The sequence below is a fragment of the Ambystoma mexicanum genome, chromosome 5p (genome assembly GCF_040938575.1).
Source record: "Ambystoma mexicanum isolate Mex_15411 chromosome 5p, UKY_AmexF1_1, whole genome shotgun sequence".
NCBI classification, from domain to species: domain Eukaryota; kingdom Metazoa; phylum Chordata; class Amphibia; order Caudata; family Ambystomatidae; genus Ambystoma; species Ambystoma mexicanum.
The window spans coordinates 68,062,840-68,084,596 of NC_090930.1; the positions used below are offsets into that span (position 1 = coordinate 68,062,840).

Here is a 21,757-nt window from a genome sequence, read left to right on the forward strand (position 1 = left end):
ACATTTTGCCGTGTGCATTAAGGCATAACTTCAAATGACAACCGAGAATAACATGGAACACATGGACAATGCTTACCTTTACCCTTAAGGGCCAGGGCTAATCACATTTTACTTCATCAATTCTGTCTAGGCCACTCTTTTGTTACCAACAACATTTACCCTCACATTGCTTAATCTTGGACTAGGCCACCTTCTGGGGTCGGCTTTTGAAACCAAGAATTACTATTCAGGAATTCACCAGTGCTACCTGTTAGGCAGAAACCTGTGCAGTTCCCTTAGGGACCACTGCAAAAGTTTTAAGACTACAGGTGTTAGCAGTAAACCCAATTGGTAGCAGTCTGTACCACCCGGATTTACCTGGTAGCTGTGGCTGAGCAGTCAGATTTCTCTCAAAAAGAGTTAGGCAGTATATAGAGTATACACAATAGGGCCAAAAAATACAGTAGCACAAGCAAACACTGACAGAGCTTTGGTATAAAAGTATATAATTATTTATTTAAAAACACACTTGTAAATATACACTGACACTAATATGTCAAGCAAGTTCAAACACAGTCACTAGAAATATATACACCTCCCTAATTAATTATTTGACAAGTCTAGGTTAGTACACCACTTATTTAGCAAAACAGAGGTGAGCGCGTAACCATAGATGGCACTCCAATAATTAAAAAGGGAGAGAAAAGGCAGAAATAGGAAAAACACACAATACCAACACTTTTTAGTACCCACAGATAGTTAGAAAAGGCAGGGTCTACTGTAGAGCAAATGTTCATAGGCCAGGCCCATTCTTGGCAGAATGTGCACAAGATCACACAGTTGAAGTACACTTTAAAAGTCTTTGCAGATAGTTCAAAAAGGAGTTGGATCACTTCAGAAAAGTTAGTTAACAGGTCCGAGGTCACCCCAGGATAGAGAGTCAAGGATTTACGGGACACCTTGGACAGTCTGTTGCAAGCAAGACCAGGAGGGACACAGTACCTGAAATGGTGAGAAAGCTCCAGCGGGGGCAGTTGTTCCTGGCAGCGGGTGCAAGTCTGTGCTTAGTCCAGGGCAAGAGAAGATCTCGACGTGGAGGAAAGCTGGAGGTTGTTGCACTGCCAGGGAAGAAACCAGCTGCAGAGTTTCCCGGTTAAAAGGTACTACGATTTTATTCGCGGTAGTGGTGAAGCGTGGCTATCCGGCCGCCGGGGTGCTTGGCATGGGCGATTCGACCACGAGACGATCCAGGAAGGCGAAAAAGGCAAACTGGTTAACCCCACCAGCTCAAAGGAAGAAGACTCTCCTGGAAGAAGATCTTCTCTGTCGTTGGGAAGTGGTGAGTTCGGTTCAGCAGGGCTCCACCGGTGGTGTCGTCGTTGCAGGTTGGCTCAGCTTCTCCCTCTTTGGATTCTTTAGGTCCTGTGGCGACTTCTGAAGTTCCAGTCCCCAAAGCCCTGCTTTGATCCAGAAAAACCCCCATTCATCAGCCTAGCTGTCAATCAAACATGCTAAGTTGTGAACCGGACGGCTCACCACTGGGCCAATCACACAAGAGTGCGACTTGAGTTGCCGAGGCAACTCAGTCCAGGGTGCCTATTCCCCCCTCCCACACATCCTGTGGACCCAGACAGAGTGGCACCACTTTTGGAGGCTTCTGTGTAGAAGCCCGCCAAAAGTGGAACAAAGGGCTCGACTTGGGTTGGAGTTACAGAGGCAAACACAAACGCCATTTTGAAACCGAGTCCTGGCAAAAAGACCCAACCTGGGAATAAATATTAAATAAATAACCCGGCGGTATCTTTAACATTGCACCAAAAAAGTGGTGCGTTTAAAATGAATGGGAAAATCCCATAGGAAATATTTCGCGTGGTAACCACTGCCACCAGCCAGAAACTCGACAAGGAGGGACTAGACAGTGCCCCCTTGAAAAACAGACCCAGGGGCAATCGAATTACCCCTACCAGTACTTCCACAATATGATGGTTTGTACTGGTTCTGTTCACAATTTAAGACTAGTGAAGTCAATGGTGACTTTACATGCCCTGGGAGACAGTAGTCAGTCCCAGGGTATGGAGTCTATGTTTGGGGGCCACTATGACACCCCTGTGTTACTGCACTGAGGGTGCTGTGTAACACACATCCAAAGAAAACATGAAGCCCTATGGAGTAAAAGACCCCATAGCCCATAAAACACATTACAAAGTCAAAGGACATTCTCAAATCATGCCTAAGAGTGGGAGAAAAAGAGTCTCACTCTTAGCAGGAGAAAAAATTAAACTCCAAAAATCCAGCAAAGCTGCTGGGGGACTCACTAGGTTTGGGAAATTAGCCTTTACAGAGAATTCTCCCTAACACTCCCATAAATACACAATGCAGGTATTTTAAGCCTACATATCTGCTGGGATTGCATGAGCGTGCTCTCACGCACCTCACACACCCAACACTACTTGAATTCTAACCTAGAGTTACTCCAAAAATGCCTTGGAATCCCAATGTGTGTGTGTATAGAGAGCGAGATATAGTCTTTGTACATGCATCCACACGAATAGAAAGCGTATCCTCCTGCTCAGGGACAACTCGTTACAAGGGCCATTTCAGCGCATTAGTTGATGCACTTTTCGCTGTCTCCTCCACCCTCTGCCCCTTCCACACTCTCCCACTGCCCTAAAAATCATTTTATATTCCCTAACCTGACCTCCTTCAAAAATGCTGCAGAAATGTGGCAAAAAGCTGTTTCTCCAAATGCAGAGAAAGGGGGATATTTTTGTGGATGCCTTTCCTTCCTGAGTCTGCAAACTCCTTCCCTACTTTCCTCTTGCTCTAATTCCCATCAGCTTACGGTCTGGCTTCCACATGCGAGGACGGTATGCACCTTTGACGAGGATTGGCAGTTTGAAACTACTACCCTGGTGATTCGGCGCAGTACAAAGGCATAGTAACACCAAATAACACACGTGTGGTGGCACAAGGCCATTCAGGAGCAAGGTGAGGTGGCACAGGCCGTTCTAGGAGCATAGGGCAAATCAGGGGGCAATATCAAGATGCTTTGGTAGACCTGGGCGCATTGTGTCAAGGGGTGGACCTTGGGACGTGGATGTGGCATGCCATTGGTCAATCAGCACAGGGGAATCAGAAGTGGCAGGACCAGTTTTGAGGCAATGTTATTTGATAGGGCGGTGGCAATGTAAGTGGCATGGGGCAGCTCTGTGGGCAATGTGACCTAGCACTGGGCAGTTTTACTGGCTGTAGAGATGTCGCGAGAGCCCCGCTCTCGCGAGATCTCGCTCGCGCCCTCGGGTCCGCCCCCGCGCGCTACGCGCGCATTACGGGACGAGCTGAGGACACGGACTGCTGCGTCCTCCCGGCTCCTCCGAGCACGGGACTAATTTAACGTTATAGCTGCCCCTTTTCTTCTAATGCAGCCCAGCCCCAGTTGGCCACGTTGGCCATTGTAATTCTGGATGTTATTTATGCAAGATCAGTTCCAGTGTTATCAGGAAAATAAAGCCCTGGTGAAATCCCTGCCTGGCCCCTGTCTTCCTTCAGGTATTAATATACTACATAAATTGGCGACGAGGATCACCACGAGAAACCGCGCAGAAACATGCAGGGAGCCACGCCGCCGCCACCCTTTCTACAAACGCCAGGTAGGCCTGCCATTCCTTGGCCACAATGGCAGCCCCTGTTCACGACGTACGTGGAGGCTATGGGAGGATCAGGATATTCAGCGGTGAGGCGCAGGGCCATGCTACTCAATGCCTTAGGGGTGGAAGGGCAAAGAATATTCGAGGGCCTTACCCCGGTACTAGTAGATGACGACAATGATGATGTGTTTAAGGAGGCGGTTAGAAGAATCATTAAGAGGTTCGCCAGCAAAGAGAACACAGTACTCCATAGAATAAGGTTTTACACGCGAAAACAAGAGCAGTCTGAACCCGTCGATGACTACGTCACGAAATTAAGGGAATTGGCAGCCCTGTGTAACTTCGGCACCAATGCGTAAAACCGCATATGCGACATGCTAGTCGTCCACACCAACAGTCGGAAAGTCCAAGATAAGTTCATCCTCGAAAAAGAACTACAGTTAGAAAAAGCCGTCGAAATTGCCAGAGCAGTAGAGGAAACAGCGGGAAGAAGGAAAGAGTTTACAGGGGCCCAAGTTCCCACCAAAATACAAGCGGTGGGATTCCGTCCGAGAAAGGAAAGGTTTGCACCAGACACGAGAGAAGCAAGAAACAGCAAGAAAGAACCCCTCAAGTGTCATAGGTGCACCAGCACCAAACACCTGGCATTTGACAGAGAGTGCCCAGCCAGAGACAAGGAGTGCTCCGTCTGCAAACGCATAGGACACTTCGCGATAGTGTGTCGATGGAGGAGCAAGAAAGTCACAAGCCTCACCACAGAATACACAAGGGAAAGGGAATCCTCTTCAGATGAGGAGGGTAGACCCACAGTCATAATGGTGAACAGCACACGAGCCAGGAGAGAGAAGCCCCACTGCGTGATCAAAATCGATGGAAGAGAGACAAGGGTCATGGCAGATTCCGGGTCGGACCTCACCATCTTACCCCTTCAGACATACAAAGACATGCTGGGTAAAGAGAAAGTGGAAGTACTCACCACACGACACAAGCCCACGGTGTTTGGGGGGGCTTCAGTCGAACTGCTAGGGTATATCAACGGCAAAGTCGAATTCAAAGGAAGAGAAACCATCACCAGAGTCTACTTCAGCCATGAAGGGCCTGCTGTTTTGGGCTGGGATGATCAGGACAAACTAAAAATCAGACTGGATCCCAGCACAGAAGATCAAGTTCTATCAGTCCATACGAGGAGCGAATCCGTTGTCAAGAGCGATTACCCAACACTTTTCTCAGAGGAGCCGGGGCACATTAAAAGTTTTATTCACAAAATTGTGCTCAAAAGAAATGCCGTCCCTGTCAAGCACCGGGTGAGACCAGTAACGGCCACAGCAAGGGACACCCTTAGATAACAGCTAGACAAAATGAAGAAGGAAGGAGTGATAGAGGAAATTGAAGCGTCCGAATGGTTGAGCCCAGTCGTCCTGATAAAGAAACCCCAATCACAGGAACTAAGGGTGTGCATAGACCTGCGCAGCCTCAACTTAGAAGTTATCACGGACAATTACCCGCTCCCAAGCATAAACAAACTCATATTATTAATGAAAGAGGCCAAAATATTCTCAAAACTCGACATGAGAAATGCATATCATCAGATACAGCTCCACGAAGAATCGAAACCCCTTACGGCTTTTATCACGCCATTTGGCACGTTTCAATTCACCAAAATGCCTTTCGGGTTGTCATCAGCTGCATCGGCCTTTCAGCGCATGATGGACGTCCTACTAAAGAAAGTCAAAAATGTGGTATATTTTCAGGATGACATATTGGTTTATGCAAGGGACAAGCAGACGCACGATACCACCCTCAAAGTAGTTCTCAACAAACTACAAGAAGCAGGAGTGCGTTTACGTCACGAGAAATGTTCATTTGGAGTAAAAGAAGTTGAATATCTGGGGTACAAGATTTCGGAAAAGGGCATCAGCCCAAAACAAAATCTTATGCAAGCCATCACCAAAGCTCCTGAACCCACCACCAAAGAAGAGGTGAGGTCTTTTCTGGGATTGGATGAGTACTATGCGAAATTCATACCAAAGTTTTCAGAAACCACTTCACCCCTACGCGATCTACTCAAAAAAGGGACATAATTTTTGTGGAGAGAACCCCAGAAGAGGGCGATGGACACCATAAAGCAACACATCATGAAAGCTCCATGTCTTCAACCCTTTAACCCAGAGTGGGATACGGTCATTACCACTGACGCCAGTGCGTACGGACTAGGAGCAGTGCTAATGCAGAGAAGAGGTGACACCGAACATGTGGTGGCCTTTGCGTCGAAGGCACTATCAGAGGCGGAACAGAACTATTCCACCATTGAAAAAGAAATGCTAGCATGCGCATGGGCAGTCGAACATTTCAGAACATATGTGTGGGGCACAAAGTTCAAGCTGGTGACAGATCACAAGCCGCTAATCCACATGCTTAGTCCGGGAGGCACCAAAACATCCACGCCCAGACTAGCTCGCATTGCAGCGAAACTACAGGAATACACATTTGAAATCCATCACATCTCCGGATGGAAAAACTCGCAAGCCGACTGCATGTCGAGACTGCCAGAAAACAAGGAAAGGGCCACCACATTCCTACACGGAGAATGCATTGTCGCATCCATATCGGACATAAGGGCCCCAGACTACCTGGAACTCAGTGAGAGACACTGGGAAGAAGAGGACGCGAATGACCCAACCATGGCCAAGATTCGCAAATGGATCAAAGAAGGTTGGCCAAATGAGAAAATGCTGCCGGAAGGCATGAGACCATATTGGAAGGTGCAAGATGAGTTGTCGGAAACAGAGGGGATAATCATGAAAATGGATCAAATCATCCCCCCCACAGGAATGAGGCGCACCATTCTCTGCAGGGCCCATGTGGGACACCTCGGGAACACGATGACCCGCCGCAGGGTGAGAGAAGCTTACTGGTGGCCGTCTATGGACCAAGAAATACGCGCCATGATAGAGCGTTGCCATGAATGCCTAAACAGTGACAAAAGACTGAAGGTTCGACAAGCACCTCTCATACCCACGGAGATACCAGAAGCGGTATGGTCCAAAGTGGGCATAGACTTCATAGGGCCCCTGGAGGCGATGGAAACGGAACACAAATACGGCATAGTGCTGGTCGACTATCTATCCAAGTGGGTGGAAGCCGAGTTCGTCCCGAACATAACCACAGAGACGGTCATACAGGTGCTCACTGAAATATTCCAAAGGGAAGGCCTCCCCAAAGAAGTCGTCACAGAAAATGGAGTGCAATTAGTTTCCAAAGACATGGAAGCATTTTTAAGAAAGAACCACATCAAACAAAAGAAGGCGGCCTTGTATCACCCCCAGGCAAATGGACTTGTGGAGAGGGCGAACAGGTTCATAAAAGGGGCCATCCAACTCGCAACAGCGTCGGGAATGGACCCCCTCAAAACCACCAAAGAAGCCATAGCGGCCCACAGGCTCACGCCAAATGGAATTACTCAAATATCCCCGTTCAAAATGTTGAGAGGGAGGAGTGCGGCATCCACCCTCATTCCACCATGGCTGGCGAAAGTAAGGGAAGATGAAGCTGTTAACATGACAGAAGTGGTATGGCGCATGGAGAGAAACAAGACATGCATGAAATCGTGGAGTGATGAAAGAAGAAGGACGAAGCAAGCGCCCAACATAGAAGAAGGGGACTGGGTCAAAATCAAACTGCCAAGAAAGGACCAAGCCACGGGATCCCGGTATAGTCGGCCCATAAAGGTAACTCACAAAGGAACAAATCATGTCCGCACAGAAGATGGGCGCACGTGGAACTTTGAAAGGGTAGCATTATACCAGCGAAGGCAAGAAGAAGCGAGAACCCCAGAGACACCCCACTTAGAGACTGAAAGAGAGGACCGGAGATACGAGGAACGAGAACCAGAAGGAAGTGATGGAGAAAGAGACGAAACCGAAACAGAACGGGAAGAACCCAATGTGAGTCAAGAACCGGATCAGCAGAGACCATGCCCTGCAACCAGTGAGAGGCCCCGAAGGGAGCACAGAAGACCGGTGAGATACAATGACTATGTGTTACAGTGAACCCGCTCCGCATTGGAAAAAGGGAGGTGTGTAGAGATGTCGCGAGAGCCCCGCTCTCGCGAGATCTCGCTCGCGCCCTCGGCTACGCGCGCATTACGGGACGAGCTGAGGACACGGACAGCTGCGTCCTCCCGGCTCCTCCGAGCACGGGACTAATTTAACGTTATAGCTGCCCCTTTTCTTCTAATGCAGCCCAGCCCCAGTTGGCCACGTTGGCCTTTGTAATTCTGGATGTTATTTATGCAAGATCAGTTCCAGTGTTATCAGGAAAATAAAGCCCTGGTGAAATCCCTGCCTGGCTCCTGTCTTCCTTCAGGTATTAATATACTACACTGGCACTCCAGATACCCGTATAGCAACGTGCTTAACACTAGTATGATATTGTTGAGGTTGGTATCGCCATTTTGTGGGCACAACATTGATAGATACCACTACTGGAATGTTTTTACTTTACCCCTAACAAAAAGCTTTGATGCCATTTTAGAACATGTAGTGCCAGTGTTGTCCAACAAGCATGTGCTACTTTTCTAAACAGTAGCCACATTTTTCTGTGGGAATTTATGATGTGTCTAATTTGTCACCATGCAATGCCAATTTAAAACAAATGCAATGCCAACTATACCAGATTAGAACCCATTATCTTGCTGGTGAGATAATGTGTTTTACTGGGGAAAAACTCTCATGGCATTGCGGGTATTAGCATCACAATTTCTAGGAGAAATACAGACACCAGTAAGATGGTGTGATATGAGTTCAGCAGCTTGTTGCTCACAACGAAAGTTACAAAATGTGCACAGTAATTTAAATTACACAGATATCACATACATACAATATTGACTGACACTGCTCCTGGCTTTATGTGTATCACAGAGACTTGGTTCTCTGAGAGTTATGACCCTGATCTGTGTCAATTACTCCCTACCTCCTATGTCCGCACTGCGCCTGGACAGGCCCCCTCCTAGCAGAGGCGGGGGCCTGGCAATGATCCACCGCGGCTCTTACCGGGGTCTACTAATCTGTGTGGAACACTCCCTACCTTGTGAATTTCTGCTGATTAGAGCACAGATTAATGCAAACATGACTGTCCACTTCTTATTGGTATGCAGACCCCCATCTTCAAGTCGAGCTGACTTTGCAATCATTGTTGCTCAGCTGGTGGCTAATCTGAGCCTGGCACACCGTAATTTAGTGGTGATGGGATCAATATGCAAATAACCTTCCCACTCATGTGAGTGGTAACATCCTTGACCTCATTTTTGCTGAGGCTGGATTGTCTTCTAGATGTACCCTGGTTCCGGTGGTCTGATCTGACCATTTCCTGGTCCCTTTTTTGATCCAGTTTCCGTTTTACCCTCCACGGGCATCTCATGGAGTACAGATTCGTAGATTGTGGCATAAAGTGGATCTGACTGATATGACGGATCTATTACTTGAGAAAAATAGGATTGCTAGGGAAAAGGGTGATGATCCATGTTGCTCTCTCCTAAGCTCCCCCGAGACGGTAGTTGACAATGTAGCTCCAAATCTCACCCATTTTAGTAGAACGAAACCTTCTGAGGCGTGGTATACCCCAGAGTTGAGATCTCAGAAGCATTTGTGTCGCTGTCTTGAGGGAAAATGGCGGATGAAATATGATGCCAATATACAAAATATTTACCAGCAAGCTGTGCGGCGCTACCACCAGATGATTCGCATTGCTAAATCCAAATATATGCCATCCGGAAAACCAAAGCATCTTGCTCTTGTAGAGAATTATTCTTAGTAGCCAAGGAGCTACTACACTGCCCCTCAGGAAACTCAGCTAAACCGCCAGATGCTCCGCTAAGATGTGATGAAATTAGCTTTTCTTTTATGAAAAAAATTCTAGATATCCATAAAGTCATGAAAGATAGTCAAACAAAGTTACGCTACAGCTCCAGAATACACCCGGAAATGGACTTCCATCTCTACCTTTGGTTAATATCTTTAAACTTGAACCAATAAATGATGAGGTTACCTGGAAAGCTCTTCTGGGGCTGAAATCGGCCTTCCCCTCGATGCTGTTCCCCTTCACACCTTGCAAGCCCTCCCTCAGAGGGCTATTGGGATGATAACTGATGCATTGCAGCACTCTTTCAACAGGCATAGTTCTGACCACCCATAAACACGCAGTTGTCCTACCCCTCCTGAAAAAAAAAAACTCTGACCCCGATGCCTGCTAATTACAGGCCCATTTCTTTGCTCCTAGTAATGATGAAGCTGACGGAGGCTGCGATTACCCAACAGCTCTCTACATTTCTGGAAGAAAATGACTGCTTACACTTGTTTCAATCTAGGTTTCGCCCCAAGATGGGAACAGTCTGCAATGATATCTTTGTTAGATGATCTTACGCTGCTTCAGGACCAGGGGGGCAAGAGGGAGGGGGGATGACCGGAGTACTTATTCTCCTGGACCTCTCTGCAGCTTTTGATACGGTAGACCATGACATTTTACTGACCAGGCTGGAACAAGCTGGGATTATGGGACCTCTTTTAGCATGGGAGTCCCGCAGGGATCAGCGCTGTCTCCTCTTCTCTTCAACCTGTATGTCTGACTCCTAGCTGACATTATTGCGGAATGTGGAGTCCTGTTTTACTCTTATGCCGACGATAGTCAGTTGGTATTTCGGCTGGACTCCTCCCAAGCAGCGCCCCCTAAGAAACTGCGAGATTGCCTGGAGAAAGTAGGCAGCTGGATATCGGCCAACTGGTTGAAACTGAACGGAAGCAAAAGAGAGATTTTGGTGGTCGGTCCTCATGGAAGGGATCCTCTCTGGATTTCACAGTATTGGCCTGAGTCACCAGTCGATTTCGCCTCAGTTAAAAGTCTAGGAGTGAAACTTCTTCCAAATGGATCGCGAGAGACCCAGATCTCTGCTATTTGTAATGCTGCTTTTGGAAGACTGAAGGCTCTTAGGAAGCTTCTTGCCTTGCTTCCCCCAGCAAACTGCACAACATTGGTGACATCCACCATAATGGGCTCCCTGGACTATTGCAATGGTATCTATCTGAGCCAGCCCAAGTACCAGATTGAACGGATGCAAGTACTTCAAAATTCAGCAGCACGATTGGCACTTGGGGTCCCTCGCCTGACTCCTTCATTAGCTCTCCTGCACCATTTGCAGTGGTTGGCCGGAGGCCGCCGGAATTGAATTTAAGATTCTTTGTATCGTCCATCGAGCAGTGAACAATGTTGGTCCCCAATACTTAAAAGCGAAATTAGAAATTAGGGTGGCCGAGAGCAAATGGCATGCTTCAAGTTCATCCTCTGAAAAACTGGCCTGCTGCCTGCTGCAAAGACAATACCTGCTCTCCGCCCTCAACAAGAAGAGAGCTCACATCCAAGCCGGCATCTCTGCGGCATCTAACAACTCGGCTGAACTCTTTAAAATCTGCAAGGAACTGGTCAATCCTGCCGTAGTCTCTATCTCTCCTGTCCCTTCCCAGGCCCTCTGCATGGCACTGGCTTCTCACTTCATTTAAAAAACTGAGGACATCCTGTCCTCACTCTCATCCTATCACCTCCCTCTCCCTATACCCTGCTCTTCCTCTGGCCCTTCTGCAGCCACCCCCCTCCCTCCTTCTCTGCCTTTCCCCTTTTCTCTGCTGACGAGGTTTCTAGACAAGTCCGATCTATGAAAGTCTTGTCGAAACAGGTTCAACCCTGTTCCTGCAAAACTATCAAGGACCAAATCGACTCCCTGGCTCCTGCCCTGGCTGACTTCTGCAATCACTCCTTCACCACTGGGGTCTTCCCATCCCCCCTCAAGCACTCCCTTGTGCACCCTCTTCTTAAGAAGCCCTCTGCCGACCCCTCCTGCCCGGCTAACTATCGCCCAATCTCCATCACTCCCTTCCTGGGAAAGCTTCTGGAGAAACTGGCCACCCGCCAGCTGAATCTCCACACTGAATCTGTTGGTTGTCTTCATGACCATCAGTCTGGCTTCAGAGCTGCCCGAAGCATGGAAACTGCTCTCCTGAACATCCGTGAAGACCTGCTCTCCAACCTTGACTCTAACACTCTGTGCGTTCTCATCTTGCTTGATCTCTCTTCTGCCTTTGACACTGTCAACCATGCCATCCTGCTCAACCGTCTCCGTGATAACCTGGGTATCACAGGTCAGCCTCTGGCATGGCTGACTTCTTTCCTCTACAATCAACCTTCCCAGGTCCAACTTGGGTCCTTCCTCTCTGACATCTTTTTCTCTACCTGTGGTGTCCCCCAGGGATCTAACCTCTCTCCCTGGCTGTTCAACCAATACCTGGCACTCCTTGCCCACTGCATCGCCGCTCTCTGCCCCACCGCTATACTGATGATACCCAGCTCATTTTCAGGCTACCCTCGGCCTCCTCCTCTCCTTCCCTCATCTCGGACTGTCTGTCTGCTATCCAGGAGTGGTGTGCCGCCAATGACCTCTGCCTTAATGCCAGTAAGACTGGGATTCTACTCATCGGCACACCCACTCCCTCCCTCCTTCCCTGCAGCTCTCTGGCCGGCCTCTCTTGGCCCTCTTCCTGCTCCCAGCTGCAAGGCAAAAAATCTCGGGGTCATCTTCGACTCCACACTCTCCTTCTCTCCTCACATTTCTGATGTCTCTAAGAAGTGAAACTACCAGCTGCACCTCCTCACAGGTATTCTTCCTTTCCTCTCCTTCCCCCAGAAGCTCACTGTCTCCAAAGCCCTGGTTCTCTCTAGGCTGGACTATTGTAACTGCCTCCATCTACATCAGCCTGCTTCTACTCTCCGCCCTCTGCAACTCATCCAGAACAAGACTTGTCCTTGTCCTCAAGCCCAGGGACCGTATCTCTCCAGGACTGAAATCTCTGCACTGGCTCCCAGTGGCTGCGAGGATTATGTTCAAAACCCTCTGCATTGTCCACAAGCCTTCTGGGGCCTGGGGCCAAAATACCTTCAACTCTCTCTTCCTAAATATCTTCCTTCTCAAGCTCTTCGCTCATCCGCCTCCATCTCCCTCAGGGTCAGTCGCTTCTCCAAGCAATGAGTTGGAGGTAGATCTCTCTCTGCGACAGGGCCTCCCTCTTGAACAGCCTTCCTGCCTCCCTGAAACTTAAGGAGAACCATCTCCGGTTCCAGAAGCACCTCAAAACCTTCCTCTTTGCTTCTGTTTTCTCTCCCCCTCTCCCCTGCTAAATTCCTGACTGAGACTGCACTGGTTACCTGGACACTCTCACTGATCTCGGGCCCAGTCCCGCCATTTGCCCACCGGTACTGCCTCCCTGGCAACTCCTGCACCTCGGGACTGTCTCTGTATCCCTACAGTCCCCCTCCCAGCATTTATGGCTGCACTTACCATGCACTTGCCACCAGCTGGCCCTTTATTTATTTATTTTATTTAACCTACTATCCCATGTACTGCACTTTCCCCTCTCCCTTGCCCCTCGCACTTCCCTTCCCCCCTTCCCATGCACTTGCGCGATCTGAATGACACCTGGCCTAGTAAGATCGTTGTCTTTGTTCCCCCTCCCTTGCCTCGTCGCGCCTTGAAACTCGTGTATGGGCGCGTTATAAATGCCATATCATATCATATCAAAGGTATCGCCCAGCGAGAAATCTGTGCTCTGAATCTGTGCTCTGAATCTCATTTGCTTCTCAAGATTCCCAAATATCAGCGAAAGGGATTGGGTGGGTGCTCTTCCTCAGTTTTAGCCCCAAGTTTGTGGAATGCCCTCCCGCTATCTTTGATAACACTCACTGAATATTTCCCTTTCAGAAGAGCGTTGAAAACCCATCTGTTCTAACTGTATTCCTCTTCCTTAGAGTATGAAGTAATGATTGTTCTGGCCTTGCTGCCCCTTTTTAGCGCCTAGATGCCATTGGGCCTTAGTGTGCGCTCTATACATTTTCAAATAATAATAATGATTGTGTACAAATTGAGTTATACATAATACAGGCTATGTTCTGTGATGAATTGGAGGAGGACGTCCCTTCACCCCTTGGGAGGAGACCTATCCCAGGGGGCCAGGGTGGTGCATCCACAGTACAATAATGCCCCTGGTGGTGGTGCACAGGGCGAGGATCACCTGGGAAGGGAAGCCCCTTCATGGGACTAGGGATGCCCATCTTCAGGAGATGCTGTATTGTCCTCTTTTCAGATGTTAAATTCCCATTCCACCCGTCCTCATAGCACTTTCTTTTGGAATATCAATCCAACTAATTAATTAATTCAGACTGAAATTCGAACTGAAAATAACTAATTCATTACATCTGAAACCATGTACTGAGACGAGGAAGAGGGCTGCAAAAATGAAGATCACTCAGGTGAACCGAAGTGAGCAGTTCTTTAACAAATCTAATTGGTTCCAAGCAATTCCCTTTTCCAACGCGGGAGATCAAATGTAGAAAAGGTGAGAGCCAAAGAAGAATCCCTCCAGGTGGCTGTGACCGGCGAAGCAAACCGGTTAACTGGAGAGCCGAGCACGGAGACGCAAGACTGACACAGAGACAAGATGCTGTTTGCCGAGGAAGGAGAGGGATCAAACACAGCCTGGGAGCTGGCTACTCTGAAGCTCACTTAAAGAATAGGCGTGGGAGCATCTTACAGTGTCCACAGCAACGCTGAGACAAGCGCCAACGGCGAGAAGAACACGGAATGCCGCAAACGAGAAACTGAAGTGAGAGCAAGCTCGAGGGCTACTGGAGCCTCAAGAAGGAATCCCACAGCCCAGAAGACGCGAACCAAGAACTAAAGTAACAGGAAGTAACAGGAGGTCTTGGGAATCTGGGAAAAGCACAGAAAGGACCAAATGGGGGTTAGAGAATATTTTGGTCTAATACACTGAGAGAAATACAGAGAAGCAAGGGGGTAGTTTAGCCAGTCAACCCAGTCAATAATTAATGAATGACGAAGGAATGCTTGACAAGTAAACGGAAGACAAAAGGGATGTTAGTTTGGCAGGAGAGTGAACCAGGCTATTTTGGACAATTGCAAGTCTGTGGCCCTCACCCAACTGAAGTACAGCACATAAGGGAGACTCCGCATAAAAGCAAGTTTGAAAGCAAGTGACCGGATCTTGGCAGGAGAGTACAGCAAGAACCCTCAAGTATTGCTTGTCTGGGATTCACACCCAAATAGAAGGCGGAAACCAAAGGGGTTTTAAAATCATAGGGCTGAGAAACGTGTTGAATCATTTGGAAAATCATTTGTGTTTTATATGAGAAGAGACTGGAAAAGACCTTTGTCCTTTTGACGTCTAGCAGAAAGGAGCAACCCCCTAATATTGGAACATTATTTTCATTAACATTGTTTTTTAATCCTTTGGAAGCCCGGCTGATAACATTTATGTTGGCTTGATGAACACTATTGTTTTAGAGTGAGATCACCCTTGCACCATTTTGTTAGTTTATAGCAGTGATCACCAACGTGTAGCTAGCGAGCAACATGTTGTTTGCGGCACCATAAATTGTTGCTCGCCAGTTGCTCTGAGCCATGGTGTGGAGACCTAGAAGGAGGTTCTGAAGCAATGAGACCTCAGTAGCAATATAGCCAGGACCGAGTCCTGGACTGTGCAGAAATGGTGACCAATAAGCCTGTTTTGGTTTATTTTTATACATGCAAGATTTGTGTTTGTTGCCACCATGTAAACTATTTTTCGTTAAACGTCCTTACTTTTTATAGCAGTGTCATTCATTGTTAAAACCATGTGATTCAGATACTTGGCCCAGCTGACAAATAAATGAGTACAATGATTGAACCATGTGTGTGTACTGGAGGAAATTGGCATATTCTGAACCTTTGTACAGTTAGTAGGTGCATAATGGACAATTAAGTGGCATGCATACAACTTTTCTTTATTATATATTTTGCCTGCACTGCTTTTTGTACATGTGAGGTTTGTGTTTGATGCCATTATGCATTATATGTATAAGGAAAATGAATTGTAGTGTCACCTAAATGTATTATTACATAGTGTCCTGGTGAAAGAAAATGAATCGTTTGATTCTCTGCCCATCTGGCATGTGGTAAATGCCTGCCATATTTTTCTTAATTAATTTTCCCTATATTCAAACCAAATTAATTTACTTTGAATTAATTTAACAGAACATGCCAATTATTTTAATAAAAATACTTAGTTAACACCATCATACCCCTCTATGAAGTGGTCAACCAACGCTCATGGTTTAGACCAATGTTTACCACCAAGTCGTGTGTAAAATCCCTGAGAAAAGAGGCTCTAAATCCTTCAGAAAAGTATTATTTTTATTCCTAACCACTTCTTCACCAATGTTACAGGCCCCAGGAGCTTTACAATCCACGTATTACCATTACAGGCCAACATAATTCTTAGAAGGTAACTTCCAAAAACCCAGTGAAGTGATCTTTAAAGCCTATCATGTAATGATCAGTATTACTCAATCATTATTTAATCGTATTTCCCCATTAAGTTAGCAACATTTAAAAACATGTTTCACAATTCATAAAATTCTCATAGAACAAGCGCAAAATAAAAAAGCAGTTTTAACATATTCACACAAGCTATATATAAAGTCGTGATCGTTACAATTAATTATATAAAACATATTCGCCATTTATGTCCACGCTTACGCAAAACAGAGAAACGACAAATAAACAGGAAATTAACCAAATCTTCATCGACTCCTACTTTGCAGGCACACTTTGTGCTTCCTCCTGCACACCGTAATTTATTGAGGAGGTGGGTAAATTTAAATGTGCCATTTGCACCAGCCTCCTGCATTCTGTGGATTTTATTTACAGATTTTGCCTTGCTGTCTTATATGTGTGCGTAAGTCTTTGTATAAAGCTAAAGAGTGCAGCCTATTTATGTTTTGTGCAACTGCCCTTTCCCCATGGGGCAAGCTCTTGCTTTAAGAGATATTTTGAGTTTTGATCCAAATGTAGTTATATCGCACCCCCTAACCAAATGGACAGTGCCTTACTATCCACCCCCCCCCCCCCGGGGGGCCAGGGGAGGCTGCAATCGCATGTGCACTGAAATTCATTTTATGATTAACAGAAAATCCTAGACGTGGTTTTAAAAAATAAGTAAAAATTCTTCACTTTGTCAACACCTTCAAACTGAACATCTCCAATACACCAATTCACCTCATCAGGCACTACCAGGTGTATCTGCAAGGAGAACTGCTATTTGGCACAGGAATTTATTTTGCAACCCCTCCAAGACATGACTGTTTGAACCACCCTAGATTTCGCTCCCATAAAAATCATGGACCAGACCTTTGCCTTATATACCTCCTGGCACTTGTCCAATCAGAATACCCCAAATTTGAAATAAAAATGATACCCTCTCAGCTGTCTTCTGTCTTCTGAAAATTGTTGACCCAAGCACCACTCTTTGAGAAGAGTAGGCTCAAATAAATATGAGACTGCTCCCTCTTCTTTACATTCATTTAAAAACTTGCTACAAGGTTTCACCCTTTTTTCAAGCACCATCATTTTTGTTATTATCATATTTAATGTCAAACTATAGATATATGATATGATATTTTATTTGTATCGGGCTCGTACACAAGTGTTTCAGAGCGCGACTAGGCAAGGGAGGGGTGCAGGGGAGAACACAGCACAACACAACAACGATCTTACTAGGCCCAGTGACATTGAGAACGCGCAAGTGCATGGGTGAGGGATGAGGGGAAAAGTGCATGGAAGATCCCAAATAGTCATTTGTGTTTAGCAGGCCCTATTGAAGACCTGCCGGGGTTAAGTCCAAAATAGCCGTGTCTTCGGCATAAAGAAGCATGCGATAACATGTACCCTTCAGAGAGGGTGGATGAACTTTACTAGGAGAAGTACACGAATCAAGATCTGAAAGGAATAAATTGGAGCCGACTGACATCCTTGCTTTTCACCTTTATTGGTTGGGAAAAACAATGAATAATTCCCCTTTCTTGTATATCAAACAGACGCTGAGATGTCTGAAGACAGACAGCTGGATAAGATTTTATAAAACATTAGGGATCCCAATAAAATGTTAATTACGCCACACTATGTTTCTACAAATCAAATGTTTTCTCCAAATCTGAAAAAAGTCAAAAATAATCTCCCTCCCCAAACATTACCGGATTTCTCCATCACGGTGCTCAGAGTGAAGCAGTGGTCCGCTGTACTAAGCCCACTCCCAAAACCCGTTTCGGAGGCCTTCAATATATTTTTACTTTGAGTCCACTCCTCCAGCCTGAGCACCAAACATTTGGAGAATATCTTACTAGCAATGTCCAGTGTGGAAATTGGAATATAACCGTGGGGGGCTGGTGGTCCAAGGACTACTTGTCCAAGGAGATGGCATAATGTCTGTCTCGACAACTGAATTAAACATAAAACAATTTGGTGTCCTTTGAAAAAGCTTCCATTTTTCTCAACACATTTCTTTGGGGCTTTTAGTAATTTTTACATGTAATTTTGAAAACTATAAATCTAACCAGCCATGTACACAACCCTCCAGAAATCGTGGTTGAACCTTCTTTTCAAGATTCAACATTCCGCATCGAACCATGGGTGGGGCATTCATTTCTATAACATGGGACTCCTGAACTTGGGGATGCTGTTTGATAGCTCTGTCCCGGATAGTTTCTACCAATCACTCAAACTGATATGTTTCTTTGTGGCCCCTGAACTGTTTAACAGTTTTAAGAGAATATCTTATTTTCTTGTGATTTAGTCATTCTTTCCAGTGTATCCTTGTCGAGCTTAGGCATCGCCAACCAGCCCCTCTGGATGTCGGACATCTTCTTCGTGGTGCCTACCAATGCCATTGGAAAATTAACTCAAGTGGATAGTGTTCACTCTCTGTTCAAACAGAAATGCATAATTTCATGACATTCCTGAAGAAGAAACAATCCACAAGCCCATCTCAGAGGCCGACCTTACAGTGATAATTCTGAATCTTAAACCATCTAACTGTAAGGGTGACGTATGCCCGGCACTCGCAATAAAAGCCTGCGCCTCTTCGCTTATTCCTACTCTCTGCAAGTTTGTCAATGCATCCTTTAGGGACAGTGTTGTTCCTAGCTGCATAAAACATTATTGGGTAACTCCACTATTAAAATAAACAGATCTCTCTCCTGACGATCCACTGAACTATCGTCCTATCTCCAACTCACCATTTTTGCTCAAAATTCTCGATAGAGTTGCGTACACTCAACTACTAACCTATCTAAGAACTACTGACATCTTAAACAAGAGACAATCTGCTTTCTGGGAAAAACACAGCACCGAGATCGCATTGCTGGATTTAAAATCTAGGTTCCTTCGCCATATGGATCAAGGCAGCCGCAGCATGCTGATGCTGCTGGACCTTTCTGCCGCCTTCGACCTGGTAGACCACTCTCAATTTTAGTCTCCAGGTTGAAGGAGGTGGCGGGCTTCTCGGCCCCGGCGGCCGCATGGGTCGCCTCTTTTCTCAAAGAGCGCCAATGGCGAGTGAGCAGTAACATCGCAGAAGCTAACCCCATGGATCTGACGCAGGGAGTCCCACAGGGAACCTGTCTTTCACCAATTTTCTACAACATTTTTACGGTTCCCTTCCTTGACTTTTTGGACAGTAATGACATAGAGTTCACCAATTACGCTGACGATACTCAGTGTATCATTCCTATCACGGGTGTCTTCTCAGTTGATGAAACTAAAATCAACTGGATATACTCGCTCATCCAAAGCTGGATGTGTGTTAATGGATTGGCCCTCAACACCAACAAGACAGAACTCATGCTTGTGGGTTCTGATCCAAAAATTCACAAACTGGAAGACTTATACTCCCAGCTTGTGATTGATAATTGAGTCATAAAGATTAAGAAAAAAGTTAAGACACTGGGGATTTATCTGGACTGTAATTTGACCATGAAAGCGCAGGTCAGTAATTTGGTGTCCTCATCTTCGTATTATATCAAACTACTTTCTCATGCACGTCCCTTCCTCTCTCAAACCAGTAGAGAGACGTTGGCCCGAGCACCGATTAGCTCTGGGATAGACTACTGTAGTAGTCTTCTGATCGGTCTTCCAAAATGTGAAGTGAATAGACTGCAGGTAGTGCAGAATAACGCTGTCAGGGTCATTGTGGACAAGAAGAGATCAGACCATATCTCCCTGCCAAGAAAGGAGCTTCATTGGCTTTCTATTAAGGAACGTATTCTCTATCGCCTCTTGTCCATTTCCTTCAACTGTCTGAAAAATTCTGGTCCTACTTACCTTAATGACGAACAGCAACTATAGCCTCAGATCCAATACTCTTTTTCAGCTAATTGTTCCAAATTACAGATTATCTCAGACCAAGGTTGGAGCCTTTTACTCTGCGGCCCCCACTGCCTGGAACAACCTTCCATTGAAACTCAGAACTGAAAGTTCAAGCAGAATGTTCAGGAAAGGACTTAAAACCTATCTATTTAACTAACATCTTTCTCTGGTCTGAGATCATGCCTTCTGGCACTACGTTTATCTCCCATGATCATCTCTTCTGGACGTTCTGTTTTGTTTCTGTATTTGTCAGCGCCCTTAAGCCTTAGGGTCAGTGGATTTGCACTATACAAATCACAAATAAAAAAATAAATAAACAGTAATCGATCACTGTGGGATAGTATTGTTGATTTGTTATGCTTATGAGTGCACCATTTGCCACTAAAGATGATCAGAATATCCCCTGGCAGAACCCCAAAGTACACCTGAAAATCAGTGTTCCATATGTGACCAATTCTATTGTCCAAACCTTTGCACTAAATGGCTTTCAAATATTTTTCTCAAGAACCTGAAACCTCGGGTAATGTTTATTTACTCCTACTATATTTTAGAACAACTTGACTGGTCCTGTCTAAAAACTTCAATTTCCTCAACATTTCCTGCAAACAACCACTTAACGTCAAATAGTTAAAGGCGTTGTACATTTCCTTTACTAGAATTGCACGTTGTCTAGTAACTATTAAGTATTACAAATTAAACGTTTCTAAGTTTATCACGTCTCTAACTTGTGTTGCAATCATTTGTCCGCCGATAGGGTCAGTCGAAAAAATTGATGTTGCTCACCATTTCATTTGATATGCACATTTTTCTCATCGTGCATAACAGGTTGGGGACCCCTGGTTTATAGTGTGATGGACGGAAGTAGGTTGTAGGGACGTGACTAAGACAGACTTTATATTTTGGCCATTCTGACTGTTTTTATTGGTTCTTTTGAGGTGGGCAACCCCTCTTAGATTCAGGGATACAGAGGCCTTGTTCCCAACATTTCTAGATCAATAAAGGTCTATACCCAAAAACATACCACCCTCGTGTCCGAGCCTTAATACTGGTACCTCACAGTTGTTAAAGTAGCAAAATAAATGCACCTCAATAAAATGAAACGAAGCATTGCATACAGTTCTATTGTTCCCAAAATGTCATTTTTCCCCCCAAAACAAATTAGAAAAATCTTTTTTTTCATGGCTTCCTCCTTACTACAGGCATAGAGAGAGACACATACAGCTAGGCGCACATGCAGGCAGTGATGCAACATGCAGAATCCCACATAAATATATTAGAAACGCATACATTCTCTCATTCACACACAGGCACACACACAAAAAACAGCACCACACGCACAAAGGAAAATGATGAGCTCAACAAACACAGAGACTCACACAGAAAGACATACAGAGACACAACCCCAAAAGACATACAGTCACAACACACACAAATGTGCAGGTACATACTGCACAGCAAACAGATAAAACAAACACTTATACACATGGCCATACAAAGACATGAAGACTCACACAAAGGCTCCAACAACTAACACCCATACACGCACAACTAAGGGGACTCTCAGTCTTTAAAGTCTTCAAGAAGGGGGAGGTGTAGATGTATGCTTTTGGTGGTTGAGTCCATTAAAGTCAATCGAGAAGAATACTTTTGGGGATGGTGATAAAGGTTTTATTTTTGTTTGAACTGTCTCCACTTCACTCCAAACGTACACATTTTTGGAAAATATCAATTCGAATGAAAACGGTATGCAGCAGGTCACTGCAATCTCCAGGAAGGCCTGGGGCTTCTCTGGAGATTGAAAGTTAGTCCAGGGCAGGGGACACCATTGAAGTGAGCA

General features: G+C 45.8%; 1 protein-coding gene across 3 annotated transcripts in view; it reads right to left on the reverse strand.

Moving 5' to 3' along the window:
* LOC138480733 (arf-GAP with Rho-GAP domain, ANK repeat and PH domain-containing protein 1-like) overlaps positions 1-21,757 on the reverse strand; it is a 691,830-nt gene that overhangs the window by 479,531 nt on the left and 190,542 nt on the right. The gene's annotated exons all lie outside the window — the stretch shown is intronic.